The 15,449-nt window shown below is 40.4% G+C and overlaps 1 long non-coding RNA gene and 1 other non-coding gene across 3 annotated transcripts in view; one reads left to right on the top strand and one right to left on the bottom strand.

Moving 5' to 3' along the window:
• Positions 1-4,016: 4,016 nt before the first annotated feature.
• Positions 4,017-15,449, top strand: part of LOC130848133 (uncharacterized) — a 28,419-nt gene continuing 16,986 nt past the window's right edge. The window contains exons 1-3 of one of the 2 annotated variants that reach the window (XR_009052539.1): positions 4,017-4,184; positions 7,093-7,230; positions 10,690-11,163. This is a non-coding gene — a long non-coding RNA (uncharacterized LOC130848133). Of the gene's footprint in view, positions 4,185-7,092; positions 7,231-10,689; positions 11,164-15,449 lie in introns of those variants that run through there. The other variant, XR_009052538.1, reaches the window with a different exon arrangement.
• LOC130850565 (U6 spliceosomal RNA) lies at positions 4,440-4,543 on the bottom strand. Its single transcript, XR_009052935.1, has one exon. It is a non-coding gene; the product is annotated as a U6 spliceosomal RNA (small nuclear RNA).

The raw sequence follows: 15,449 nt of genomic DNA on the forward strand, positions 1-15,449 counted from the left end.
GCCTGCCCAAATTACAGAATCATGAGCAAATAAATAAAATGTCGTTTAAGTCACTAGGTTTTGCAAGAGTTTGTTACACAGCAATAGATAGATGAAACATAACAGGCACCATTCTAAGCACGTTCTGACTACAGCCCTATGAAATAAGACTTCTTATCAATACCACTTTAACTAGAAGGACACCTAAGCACTCAAGCATAAAGAAGTTAAATACCCACCCAAGGTTAACACAACTAGGAGGTAAGAGTGTTTGGCTTTGAACCCAGGCAGCTTGACTCCAGAGGCTGTAATTAGCCATCATGTCATACAGCCTGACTGGTCATTCATTCCTTCACTCATTCAACAAATACTTACGAAGAACCTACTCTGTGCCGGCACTGCTCTATGCACATAAAATACAACAGAGACCAAAAGAGAAAAATTCTGGTCTCATGGAACTTACATCTAGTGAAGTCTGAGGAGCCATAGAAGTATGCTTTCAGGTAGTAAGACACTGATTTCTTTCTTGGCTGCCAGCCATCTATTCTAGCACCCCCATCTCCACTGGAGAACTACCTTTCTTTTTGGATACAGTCCGTTAGGACTGCTACTCAGGGTGGGCAGCCCTCCCCTCACCAAGTCAGGCCAAATATTCCTGTCCTGGGATTTGAATCTTCAGAAAAGTAGCAAAAAGATTGAAAATAGTTGGAACTCATTCCTTCCAGGGGTGGCTCTGAGACAGAACTATTGAGAAGCTCTTGCTACTGAGACCTCCAAATCTGCCCTGCAACCTACCCATTTATGAGCTTGCTCTATCGCCATCTTGCTGTTGTGGGAGCCATTGGATATCTTCGTAATAAATTCCTGTGTTGAGTTAGGCAGAGGCTGGTTCTGATGCTTGTGGTGAAAGGACTCTAATTACAACCCTGAAGTTCAAGAGAAGGTCTCTAGGCCCAGGGGGAGAAGACCGGTATGAATAAATAGTAATGATGCCCCCCCAATAATCTCCATTAACTTCATCTCTGATTTCTAGATATGGGCAACTGAGGCTTCCTCAATTTTATGTAAAGGGTGAAGCGAAAACAGTTTCAAGCATCCTTCTTTGAATCAGATTGTTGTACTAAGAACTTTCTGCATAGAAATTTTGAAGACATCATTGGAAATAGTTTTTAAAGCAAAGATTGAGACACAGAATACCCATTGACAGAACTGTGGTAAAGACACAAGACTATTTAAAAATACAACTGGCAGGACTAAGCCTGAGCTCAGAACCAGACCAGCAGCACATGCCCAAGAAAGAGAGATTCCAAGCCCTCATCCCAGACTCCCTAAATCAAATCTCTGGGATCGGCACTAGGAATTGTCATTTTTGTATAAACGATTCTGTCAATGAGTCTGAGGCTCACTAAGATATGATGACCACATTGTTCAGTGCTGGGCTAGAGCCCTTTAGATTAGTGCTTGTCAAACTTTAACATGCAGACATGTGGTCTTGCTAAAATGCAGATGCTGATTCAGGAGGTTTGGGGTAGAGCCTGAGATTCCACATTTCTAACAATTGCACAAATAATGCCCTTGCTGCTCAGATGGGTCATAGTCTGGGTAGAGCAAAGCCTGAAGCTGGGAGGCAGAAGGCGCAGACCCAGGAAAGAAGCTGAGAAGCAGAAAGAGCCTGACAGCTCATTCCTTGGCAAACTGACAGAAGGAAATCACAGAGCCTACAAAACCGACAACTAGATTCTTAACCACCACGGTGCTGCCATTCTCTGGCTTCACCTGAGCAGCCCCTGAAGCAGCTAGGAGATGCAATCCATTAATTCAATCCTTAAATAGCTGCTTTGCCTGACCCTTTCTCTCGGATTCCTTGTTCAGCATTACAAGATGAAACAAAAACAAAGATGTGATTCCAAAGTTCAATCTCATATAGTTGGGTGCTTTGTTCTTAATTAAAGTGTAAAGTACTCGTTTTGCAGGCCATTGCATCTGTGTAGATAATAGTTTCATGTTTACTGTTCTAATAAAAACTACTTCTCACTATGATAATAAAAGTGCCTCCAAAGCTGACATAGACAGTTTCCAAATGATGGATGACACAGAATCAAATTATTCTGAAGAGCTTGTGAATCTTAAATTACTAGACACGGCCCTTCCCTTTCTGTTCATTGATACACTCAATAGCAATCATGGCCCAGGTATTATGCTGAGCGTGGACATTTGTTATAAGGATTATGTGGTCCCACAGGCCTGGCCAAGAAACTCAGAAATTCAGCCTCTGTATATTGTTTGATGAAACTCACAGGATTCACTCCATTGTTGGATTTATTTGTTAAATGGAAGACTGTGCAAATCCCTGCTCCGTGTCCTCTGGAGGAAACCCAGAAATGAAGGTAGAGTTCCAAATGGTAGGGAATAAACAACAGGTGTTCTGGGCTTTGTTCAAAATGTGAGTCACACTAGAAATGAGTGTGGGTTTTTTTTTTTAGGAGTCATTTCCACTCCAGATTTCAATGTATGCTATTCAGCACAAAATAGGTATTTAATAGCCACTACAGTAGCTGTCTATTAAACAAAGCTCTATTGAACTGATATTCTTTTTAGCACTTGCAGGGCTGAGCAGAGGAGCTGGGAAAGGTAATTCTTTTAAAGTCTTTTATCCCCTATGTACAGTAGTTCATCAAATCAAAAGTTTGAAAACCTCTGGTTTATACTAAAATTATTTCTCAAATAGGAATTTCAAGACAGATGAATAGTATTAAAATCATTTAAAAGTATGTGTTAAGCACTCACATGCAAATTCTTTGTGACAGGGCTATGCCGTTGAAGGAAACTCCTGGAAATTATTAGGGAGAGAATGTGAGACCGTAGAAAGAAGTCCAGAGTGAGGGCAAACAAAGAAAGCAGGAGCATCACGGAAAGGGCTGCAGGGAAGGATGCATTGACACAAGCTCTAGATAAGAAGGGCGATGTGGAATGAGGGGTACAGAAACAGATCACCAGCCCCTTGAAAGACTGGAGAAGAAAGTAAAGACATCACAAGGAATGTCACCTTATGGGCGAGGCCTTCCCTGACCAATGTACCTAAAATAAAGACTCTCATCCCTACGTATCATTTTCCATACATTTACACTGCTGTGTTTTTTTCCATGATGCTTATTACTACAAGATATTATTTTATGTGCTATGAATATATATTTGTTTATCTTCTGTTTTCAGTTACAACCTAAGCCCCATGATGCCAGGAACCTGGTCTTTTTCACTGCTATATCCCTAAACCTAGAGCAGTGCCTGGCAATGGTAAGTACTCAACAAAATACGTGTTGAATGAACTAAAGGAATGAAACCCATAAAGGGATTTGAGGAGGGGAAAAGGCTAGTACAAGTTTTAGAATAGAGACACAATGAATAAGGATAGGGGCAGAGAGAAAATAAAAGTAGAACATTTTATTGAAAATCTTAAGATAAAAAGATATAGGAGATCCTATACTCACCCAAAATCCAATCTAAGCAGCCTAGCAGCATGGTAAAATATTTGTGAGCTTTAGAATAGAAGCATCAAATAATTCTCAAGGAGCCCTTAATTCTGGGTAAAATGGCTCATAGACTCCAAAGACCCTCCAACTCCTCCCATCCCAGCAACATGACTTGCCCCAGGGGTTCATCAGACCCTCCTGGAAAGTCACACTTAAAAGGAGCATCAAATGTCACTTGGGCGCTGTTTAAGAAAAGAGGAAAGCAGAGTTAAGTAAGGGGGAAAAACTTTACAAATCTAGTAACTAGTCAGAAAAGAGAACTCGACTTACCATCCCTCCTACCACCCCCTGGTCCCCGCAGACAGTGTCTTATTGTTGGGATTATGTTTACTTGAGAAAAGACAAAGCCTCAGCTGTGAGTCTGTGGTTGTGCACGCCTAGCACTTATTTTACCAAATGTCTTTGTGCCGGCAGGAGTGAGGCTGAAGGGGCCGGTTTAGGCAAAGGACAAAGGAGAATCTTGTGACTCCACCAAGAAGAGAATGCATTCCAACACACCTTCTCCGTCAGAGCCTTGCATTCATTTGTCCTTGCCTTGTGTGTACTGATTGCCAGCTCTTAATCATCCTCAGACCTACAGGATATGCATACAGCAGAATGTTTGTTCCCTGAAAACAAAATTTAAACAAGGTTGATCTGATAGTGGGGGTTACTTCTGAAGAGTGAAGGGGAAAAGTAAGTGACACTTTATTATTTTATGAAGTCTAAAAAAGGGGTGACATTTGTTGCTTGTTTCCTTATTTTATTTGTTTCACTTGATATTTTTGAAACTGTAATTTTATTAAATATAAAAGTGATACATTATGAGTACTTATTTTACCATCTTTTTTTCCATTTGACATTCTAATATACATATATTTTTAAGAAAATCAGGTTGTAGGAGAAGATTGTGTTAAGGAAAGTTGATGGCTTTTAGTTTTTGTTTTTTTTTTAAATATGGAACACTTCAAGAATGTGCGTGTCATCCTTGGGCAGGGGCCATGCTAATATTCTCTGTATTGTTCCAACTTTATTTATGTATGTATGTATGCATTTATAGGCTGTGTTGGGTCTTCACTGCTGCACATGGGCTTTCTCTAGTTGTGGCAAGCGGGGGCTTCTCTTCTTTGCGGTGCACAGGCACCTCATTGCTGTGGCTTCTCTTGTTGCAGAGCACAGGCTTTAGGCACATGGGCTTCAGTAGTTGCAGCACGTGTGCTGAGTAGTTGTGGCTCCTGGGCTCTAAAGCATAGGCTCGTAGTTGTGGAGCACATGGGCTTAGTTGCTCTGTGGCACGTGGGATCTTCCTGGAGAAGGGATCAAACGCATGTCTCCTGCATTGGCAGGTGGATTCTTAACCACTGTGCCACCAGGGAAGCCTGGCCATTAGATTTTAAATGGTTTGAAAATACAACTACTGCCACCTCATACCAGTCAGAATGGCCATCATCAAAAAGCATACAACTAGGGAATTCCCTGATGGTCTCATGGTTAGGACTCAGCGCTTTCACTGCCAGGGCCTGGGTGCAGCCAAAAAAAAAAGAGTTCATAATAATAAATGCTGAAGAGGGTGTGGAGAAAAGGGAACCCTCCTACATTGTTGGTAGAAATATAAATTGGTGCAGCCACCATGGGGAACAGTATGAAGCTTCTTTAAAAGACTAAAAATAGAGTTACCACATGATCCTGCAATCCCACTCCTGGACATATATTCAGAGAAAACTCTAAGCATGGAGGTTCCTCAAAAAACTAAAAATGGAACTACCATACGACCCAGCAATCCCACTACGGGTCATATACCTGGAGAGAACCAGGGTTCAAAAGGATACATGGACCACAATGTTCATCGCAGCATTATTTACAATAGCCAGGACATGGAAGCAACCTAAATGGCTATCCACAGATGAGTGGATAAAGAAGATGTGGTATATATATACAATGGAATATTACTCAGCCATAAAAAGGAGTGACATTGAGCTGTTCGTAGTGAGGTGGATGGACCTAGAGTCTGTCATACAGAGCGAAGTAAGCCAGGAGGAGAAAAATAAATACCATATGCTAACACATATTTACAGAATCTAGAAAAATGGTACTGATGAACCTAGTGGCAGGGTAGGAATGGAGATGCAAATGTAGAGAACAGACTTGAGGGCACCGGGGGGAAGGGAAGCTGGGACGTAGTGAGAGAGTAGCATCAACATATACACACTGCCAAATGTAAAATAGATGGCTAGTGGGAAGCTAATACAGAGCACAGGAGACTAGCTTGATGCTTTGTGAAGACTTAGGGGGGTGGGATGGGGAGGTTGGGAGGGGGGCTTGGGAGGGAGGGGATATGGGGATATATGTAGACATGTGGCTCTTTCGCTTTGTTGTACGGCGGAGGCTGACACAATAGTGTAAAGCAATCATACTCCAATAAAGATTAAAAAAAAAAGATACATGCACCCCAATATTCTTAGTAGCACTATTCATAGTAACCAAGACATAGAAGCAAGCTAGATGTCCGTTGACAGATGAATGGGTAAAGAAGCGATAGTATATACGATGTATACAATGGAATACTACTCAAGCCATAAAAAAAGAATGAAATAATGCCATTTGTAGCAACATGGATGGACCAAGAGATTATCATACTAAGTGAAGTAAGTCAGACAGAGAAAGACAAATATTATGATATCACTTATATATGGAATCTAAAAAAATGATACAAATGAGATTATTTACAAAACAGAAATAGACTCACGGGCATAGAAAACAAACCTATGATTACCAAAGAGGGGGGAGGATAAATTAGGAGTTTGAGATTAACATATACTCACTACTGTATATAAAATAGATAATCAACAAGTACCTACTATATAGCACAGGGAACTATACTCAATACCTTGAAATAACCTATAATGGAAGAGAATATAAAAAAAGAATAAGTATGTATGTATATATATATGTATAATATATGTATATATATAAATGAATCACTTTGCTGTATACCTGAAACTAACACAACACTGTAAATCAACTACATTTCAAAAAAATTTTTAAAAATACCAGCAACATTGAAGGTATTTGTTTCAGAAAGCAAAGCTGATGTCACACCCTCCAGTCCCTTGGGAACAGAGTTGAGTTCATTGTGTTCTTTTTTCCATTGCACGCTCTTTCCCTGAGTCCTTTGCTAGTCTCCTCTTCAATGAAAAAATGTTAATGTTTTCCTTCTTTATCCCCCATTTTCAATCCCACTTATTTTCCTCCTAATTTACCTACCCTAGGATATTTAATTGTACAGCACAGGGAACTATATTCAGTATCTTGTAATAACCTATAATGGGAAAGAATCTGAAAAAGAATAAACGTATATTCAGTTTTATATGTATGTATATATAACTGAATCACCTTGCTGTATATCTGAAACATTGTAAATCAACTATACTTCAACAACAAATAAAAGAAGATATAATGACCAGCCAGGTATGTTTTACAGTATTGTGTAAATTTAAGCACAGGTGCGTCATAATAATAACTAATTCTTACTTATCAGTATGTCCCGTGAACTGCTCTGAGTTTTTTGTTTTGTATTTATTTATTTAATCTTTATGACAACCAGGTGAGGAAAGTATGATTTAATCCCTACTTGCAGATGAGGAACTGGCACTGGTTGGGAAGGAGTTGAAGATGTGAGTAAACATCAAAGTCCTGAGATTGTGTCATCCATAGCTCCGCAGCTATAACATAGAGATGTGATGTAAGCTGCCCTGGATTTTTTTCTAAACTGTTTAATTGAAATTTAACATATGTATAATAGGGTACATTAAGTACACCAATCTTATGTGCTGAACTTGATGATTTTTTACATATTTATCCACTGGAAAATCATCACTTGATCAAGCTATAAAATATTTTCAGTATCCCCAAAAAGGGATTCCTTTGAGCCCTTCCCACTCAATAGCTCCCCAAAAGGTAACCATTATTCTCTTATGATCATAGATCAGTTTTACCTGTTCTTGAACTTCACATAAATGGAATCATACAGCATGTACTTATTTTGGGCTTCTAGCACTCGACACCATGTCTAAGAAAGTCATCCCTCTTGTGTTAATGAATTAATAATTCATTCTTTTTTATTGCTGGATAGTATTCTATTATGTTAATATTCTACAATTATTTATCCATTCTCCTATTGATGGACTTCTGGGTTGTTTCCAGTTTTTAGTTATTGTGAATAAACTGCTATGAATATTCTTTTTCGTCTTTTAAAAAGCAAATGGCCTTATTTCTCTTGGGTGTATACTTAAGAGTGGGATTGCTGGTTTATAGAGTAGATGTATATTTAGGGTTCATAGATATTGCCAAACAGTTTCTAAAATGGTTATGCCAGTTTACACTCCCACTAGCAAAGCAGGAGAGTCTCAGTTGCTTCATGTCCTTGCGTACTCTTCCTCATTCTATCGATAGTAGGTGTGTAATTGTATCTCGTTGTGGTTTTAATTTGCATTTTCCTGTTAACTAAGAATGTCAAGTGGCTTTTAATATCCTTGTTAGCCATTTGGATATCCCCTTTTGTAAAGTGCCTTTAAAAATCTTTTGCTTATGTTTTTTAATTAGGTGGTTTGTCTTTTTCTCATTGAATTACAGGAACTCTTAACACATTCTTATTAGGAATCCTTTGTCACATACATGTAATTGAAAATAAATTTTCACAGCCTGGCTTCTCTTTTCACTCTCTTAATAGTGTCTTTTAACACCAAATCCTTTTCAGGGATTATATAAATATATTTTATATAACACATATGAAGGAGAGAGCTTATCTTATTAGGTTATCAACATGTACAGTATAATAAAATGTCAATAACATCAAATAAAATCTATTTCAAATGACCATTTTATTCATTCAAACATACACTTCAATATTTATCCCAAGTCAATTATGTGCAAGGCACTGTGCCTTGGGAACACACATGCCTAAGATTCCTCCTGCCCCCAAGGAACTCCATGTGGTTGGCAATAATAAAGTACAATAATGTAAAGAGAGAAATGATAATAGAACTGTATACATTTCCATGAGATCAGGCTAGAGTGAATGAGTGTACTAGGAAGGAGCCTAGTAGGAAGAACACTAAATCAGTTTCACCAAAGGGCATTTGCCTAGACCCTTTAATGAACAGCAAGGAGGCAAACTTTCTGGAAGGGGCATGGAAGGCATGGAGGAGTCAAATGCAAATACCCTGCTCTCCCTAAAGCACTGATTTTCTTTGTTTTTTTTTTTTAAAAAGCTCTTTATTGGAATATAATTGCTTTACACCGTTGTGCCAATTTTTGAGGTAAACCAACGTGAATCAACTGTATTTATACATATATCCCCATATCCCCTCCCTCCCACAACTCCCTCCCACCCTCCCTATCCTGACCCTCTAAGGCATCACCTATCATCAAGTTTATCTCCCTATGTTATGCAGGAACTTCCCACGAGCTATCTATTTTACAGTTGGTAGTGTATATATGTCAATACTACTCTCTCACTTCCTCCCAGCTTCCTCTTTGCCCTCCACCCCCACCCTGTGTCCTCAAGTCCATTCTCTACATCTGCATCTTTATTCTTGCCCTGTCACTGGGTTCATCAGTACCTTTTTTTTTTTTTTTTTTTTAGATTCCCTATATATGAGTTAGCATTCAGTATTTGTTTATCTCTTTCTGGCTTACTTCACTCTGTATGACAGACTCTAGGTCTATCCACCTCATTACAAATAACTCAATTTCATTCCTTTTTATGGCTGAGTAATATTCCATTGTATATATGTGCCACATCTTCTTTATCCACTCATCTGTTGATGGGCATTTAAGTGGCTTCCACATCCTGGCTATTGTAAACAGTGTTGCAATGAACATTATGGTACATGTTTCTTTTTGGATTATGGTTTTCTCAGGGTATATGCCCAGTAGTGGGGTTGCTGGGTCATATGGTAGTTCCATTTTTAGTTTTTTAAGGAACCTCCAAACTGTTTTCCATAGTGGCTTTACCAACTTACATTCCTACCAACAGAAGCACTGATTTTCAATATGTGGTTTTCAGACCACCTGTACCAGACTGACCTGGAGTACTTGTGAAAATTGCAGATTACTTACGGCCTTTTATCCTAGAACTTGTTAATCATATCTTTGGATGTAGGGCTTGATAATTTGCATTTTTAAACACAACGCTTCAGTGATTATGGTCTTTTTTATACACTTACGTTTGAGAGCCACTGAACTAGACTATAGGGGAACTAATATGACACAAGACATGCTGTCTAGAACCAAGCTATGAAGAGTTATGAAGAGCCTTTTCTTGAATTTCCTGCTGAGGAGTTTGGATTAAATCCAAGTGGACAATATAAGGACATTAAAGGAGTTTTTAAAGAGAAGAGATTTTAAAAATCAAGATGAATGATCTTGATAAATTTAGTTCTTTCTACTTCAAGGAGACGTAGAAAATCATCATCAAGGAGATCTGTATGGTCTATCTGATAGTATTTGAGCTATGCCTTGACTAACAGTCAAAGGAGAAAGTAACATTTGTATTTCTTATTCTAGATCAGGGTTTGCAAATTGATTCTATAAAGGGCCACACAGTAAACATTTTATACTTTGCAGGCCACACATTCTCTGCTCTACCTACTCAACTCTGCTTTTAGCAGGAAAGCAGCCAAGCAGCCACAGAAAATATATACATGAATGAGCGTGACTGAATTCCTGCAAAACAGAATTTACAAAATCAGGCGAGCCAGATTCGGCCCGTGGGAATCAGCAGTTTGCTCCTTTGGTTCTAGATAACGTCACTCAATCTGGTTAAAGGCTTAACTTCAAGAAGCATGACTCATGGCTACCTTCTCCCCCACAATCATGTGCAATATCTGGCATTTTAAATAAACATAAATCTGAAACAAATTACGATGAAGAAAATAGTAAGAGCTAGATTGTCATATGGAAATGGAGCAGAGCCCTATGGGCCTTGCCCCCCACCCGCCATCATGTCCTCAGCCTGCCTTTTGTCTGTGGAAAAACTTTAGCCAAAGAATAAGTTTAATCAGAGAAGTGAGAAAATGCAGAAACAAAGGAAAGCAGTCAAAGGAGACCAAATAATAAAAATTTAGTCATTAAGCATAGGCAAGAACTTTTAGTTCCTTCTCAAGGGCTATAGGTAATATTCTGAACCATATCCTGTGAGCTGTCTTATAGATACGGAAACCCCCACCAGGCGGAAGACGTTAACTACATGATGACCAGGCTGTAGCCATGACGTAGCTGCTACTATTCCCAGAACTGGCCTCACAGCAATGGAAACAAACCGACCCTGGAACCGAAGATGAACTGTACTTAAAAATCAAGATGACGCTGGTCAGACCACCGACGACCAATTTCAAGATGACTGTCAGAGCTGACTGTATTGTTTCTGCATGTAATCCCCTCCCTCTGTCTATAAAATCTTGCCCCTTGATTGTCGGGGGGAATTGGACTTTGAACAGGCGTCCCACCCCCTCCTCCGTTACTGGCATCCAAAATAAAGCAAACTTTCCTTTCTACCACCCTGGCCTCTTTATTGGCTTTTGAGCATCAAGCAGCCAGACCCCACCTTCCGTTACAGTATATTTTACAAGAAAATGCCCTAAATGCTGAAAATGTAATGAGAAATAAGGGGGAAAAGCGGCGAGACTGTTTAGTCTAGATTTTAAAAAATTGAGACTTTACAATGAAATATAATGCATGAGGCTGATAGGATTCCGGATCAAAAAAAGAAAAAAAAAAAACAGTTATAAAGAATATACATATGGGACATTTGGGAACGTTGAATATGATCTACATATTAGATGATATTAAATCAATATTAAATTTCTTGGATGAGATAATGATATTGCAGATATGCAGAGAATGTCTTTGTTCTTAGAGATACGTGCTTATACTTAGGGATTAGCATGTTGTGAAAAAGGTTCAACAAAAACAGAAAGACAATATGGAAAAATCTTAACAATTGTTAAATCTAGGTAAAGGGCATACAAATTTCATTGTACTGTTATTTCAACTTTTCTGTGGCTTTGACTTTTTCAAAAAATAAAATTGGGGGAAGTAAATACTGCAGAGTTCAATATACAGTAGGCTATTTACCCCTTTAGAAATGTGGAAGAGGACTGGTCTACTTCAAAAAAAAGTGAATTCAGTATTAGAATTCGATCATAAAATGAGGAAGGCCTCATAGACACGTTCATTTTTAGGCCTGGAGTTGTCATTTATAACTTTTGGCTCCGTCTTGCCACATTCCCACTCCAACCTCATCCGCCCTTGTTTTCTCTTTTTCTTCCCCCAAGTTGCCTGAAGGAGGGCCGTGAAAAAAAATCCACATTCCGCAAGTATATGACATGTCATAAAACTGTGGACTGTGGCCATTTTCAGAGATCTGCCCCACCTCCTTTCTGGCGAGGGTGTCCCACGTTGTGGCACTGACATTGTCGCTGTTGACACGTTGAGTCCCTTCTATGTGGAGTGTGGGAAGTCGATCAGAATGAGGTGACGGAGGCAGAGCTGCCAAAGCGGATAGAATCATCTGTTTACACAGTTCTCTTCTGTCTCCGGTTTTGAGTCCTCAGCTCTTTTATCTCCCTCTTCTTTCTGGCACAGCCCCGACTCCTCTGGGGGTCAATTCCGGAGTGGAACCCTTGCTCTGTCACTGCGCCTTTCTTTTTCTGTTTCCTTCCCCTTCCCCTCGGCAGTTACAGATCCTCATGTTTGAAAATTGCTTGAAGGGGGACAGGGTGGTTGGCAGTTGCAAATAACTAAATTTAAACCGTAGGAAACATAGCTCTAATTTAGGCTGCAGTATAAATTTATCCTGAAAAAATTTATGTGTGTAATATGAAAGGAAAGACAAGAAAGGGTGCTGTTGAAAAAGAATAGAGCTCACAATAATAACCACAAAAGCATCGTGCATATGAAAAATCATGAGCTTTGCCATTACGTAGACCTGGGCTTGAATCTCTGCAGTGCCACTGGCTGGCAGGATGATCTTGGACAAACTACTTAACATCTCCGAACCCCAATTTCCTTATCCCTAAAGTGGAACAAATAACACCTACTTCTTATCAGGATAAAATGTTGCAATATAATCTTTCTCCTTGGCTGAGAAGCTTCTAGACATCTGAACATTGATCTAGTAGAGTTGCTGTTTCAGCCTAAAGTGATGCTTTATATTCCACAAGGATGACTGAGTACAGCAGCCAACCTGGGAGAAAGGGGGCAGCTGGATCCCCTCCCCCAGGGCAAAGTGGAGAGCCCCTCTTTGAAGTCTTTACGATTCAGATGCATCCAGATATTATCAGTGTTTCTCAAAACTTGAATGTGAAGACAATCGCCTCGGGCTCACGTTAAAATGCAGATTTTTATTCCTAAACCTGGAGTGGGGCCTGAGTTCTGAACTTTCGTCAAGCTCCCAGGTATGCTGCGGCTGCTCTTCCCCAAAACCACAGGATGATGAGAGACGCTAAGACCCCAGGGTCCGTGCTGAAGTGGAGATCGCCCACCCTGGGAACTCCTGGGACTTCTGGCCTCCTTCTAATCCATCTTCATTCTCATTTTCATTCCGGGGCAACAAGTCATTTTCACGCCCCCACCCCCCCTTTTTTAGTTTTCTTTCTATTAAATGTGACGTTCCTTCCACCATGTTTTAATGAAGTAAAGCTCCTTTTCTAAAAGAACGGAAACAACATTGTTAGCTACCAATCGAAGCCTCACTAAAGAATTAAATAAACGCTGAGCGTCTCCACAAGCATGAAGGAATGAGTTTTGCTGTGCAAAGCTGGGAATAAGAAAGGAAGCTTGGCAAACAAGCGCTCTGTGTGCGACCTTGACCCCCAGGCCCCAAGGGTGGGCAGGAGTCTCTTGCAAGTGTGAATGTGAAAAAAAGGAGAAAGCAAAGCTTCAGAGAGGTGAACCCCTGAACCTGCGCTTTTAGGCTTCTTTCTTCACTTCCCTCTCCAGCCTACAAGTCAGTACACGCACAGCCCTCCCTCCTGCAGGAGCGACCTGGGGCCCAGGACTTGCCCAGCAGGTTCTGGCCCATTCAAGGCCTCCCTTTCTGAGTCCTGGTAGCTCACAGGGCCCAGAGATTTTTAAACAGCTTGATTTAGCATATGCTGTGTTAATGTCACTTAATGTCAGTGAGTTGTTAAGGGGAAAGGGCTGGCTAAATTTCTCATCTACAATCACTGAGAGTTTTGAGGTTTTAAAAAAAAACAACCAAAGCAACAAACACTTATGGAGGGTCCATTAAAAGCTAAGAATTAGGTTAAGGACTGTGGAAAATCAAGTTTAATGAGACACTCCACTGCCTTAAGGAGTTTTCATATAAGGAGATAGACAAACACATTTTAAAAACCAGAAGACATGAATAAACGCTTTAACAGTGAAACGGGTAAGAAGGTACAACTAATCAGAGATTGGAATGATGGAGTTCAGTAAAGTATAGCCTGTTTTTGCCCAGTGAGTGCCACAGGGATTGTTTCATAAATGCATAAATATTCAGTATAAGTGAACTGATGAGTGTGAATAAGCGAATGCAGAACATGACCTTAATTTCTTAGAAAACTAAGCCTATTTTTTTCCCGTTTTTCTTTTCTTCTTTTTCTGAACTATCATCTGCTAGCCTCACATCCCACACAGCCACACACTGCGTTCCACCCTCTCCACTGACAGCAGTTAGCCCTTAAAGTGCAAATCACCCCTCACTCTGCCTTTAATGGACTTTGGGGGTGGGGTGCTACTGGTAGCTATATGTGCCTGTCGTTTGGCTATTAGTAGATATCCTGAGAACAGTCCTATAACCCGAAAAACAACTGTTGCCAATTTTCTCATTGAAGAGAACTGGAGGAGGAGGAGGAGGAGGAAAAAGAGGACAGTGTGGGGAAGATGCAACGACAGCAAAAAAATGACCCTTTCTGGAAGGACAGTTACCCAGCAACCTGCAGGTGGCCGGTCATGACCCAGAGCCGTGTGGGGCCCAATGAGGCCAAAGGCCTGTGCCCTGTTCAAGTGGGAGTGTGCCTGATGGCAGGTCCTGCTCAGTTGTACCTCACTTTAATAATATCTTCAACTCAACAGAGTGATATTCTGGGTACAAAAAACTGGGAAATTAAAAATTGTTAGCAGTCTATAAGGCGCTTCCCTGGGTGGCGCAGCAGTTAAGAATCCGCTTGCCAATGCAGGGGACAGGGGTTCGAGCCCTGGTCCGGGAAGATCCACATGCCGCAGAGCAACTAAGCCCGTGTGCCACAACTACTGAGCCCACAAGCCGCAACTACTGAAGCCTGCATGTCTAGAGCCCATGCTCCACAACAAGAGAAAGCACTGCAATGAGAAGCCTGTGCACCACAACAAAGAGTAGCCCCCGCTCTCCACAACTAGAGAAAGCCCATGCTCAGCAATGGAAGACCCAACTCAGTGAAAAAAATAAAAGAAATAATAAAAAATAAATCTTAAAAAAAAAAGTCTAGAGGACTCTATTCCAGAGCTTAAACATTGCTCTATTTAATTAGCATTTACAGAGTGCCTATTAATTGCCCACTCTCAAAACTGCTACCTCGTGGAGATAAATCTGACTCCATGTTAGATCTGTTTCTTTGACTTTAACCTTTGCTTTTTGTTGCTTTTGTTATTGTAATCATACATGATGGGCTGCCTGCGGGAATACTGCCCCTCTGCCTGAATGTTGAACTAAAGTGCCTCTGTTCAGCCCACCGGGGGACAATCTGCCCTGTCCACCTGTGTGAATGGCTGAAACTAACATATCCCCTCACTGAGGCTGGTTATTGCTGGAGATCTTTTGTAAGACTGATGGCCCTTTAACCTTACTTCCTCACAGCCTCACCCTCTCTGATTCTATAAAACAAACTGGCATCCAGAGCCCAATAAGATGGTTTTTTAGGAGGCACTAGTCTGCCA

This window comes from Hippopotamus amphibius, chromosome 3 (genome assembly GCF_030028045.1).
Source record: "Hippopotamus amphibius kiboko isolate mHipAmp2 chromosome 3, mHipAmp2.hap2, whole genome shotgun sequence".
NCBI classification, from domain to species: domain Eukaryota; kingdom Metazoa; phylum Chordata; class Mammalia; order Artiodactyla; family Hippopotamidae; genus Hippopotamus; species Hippopotamus amphibius.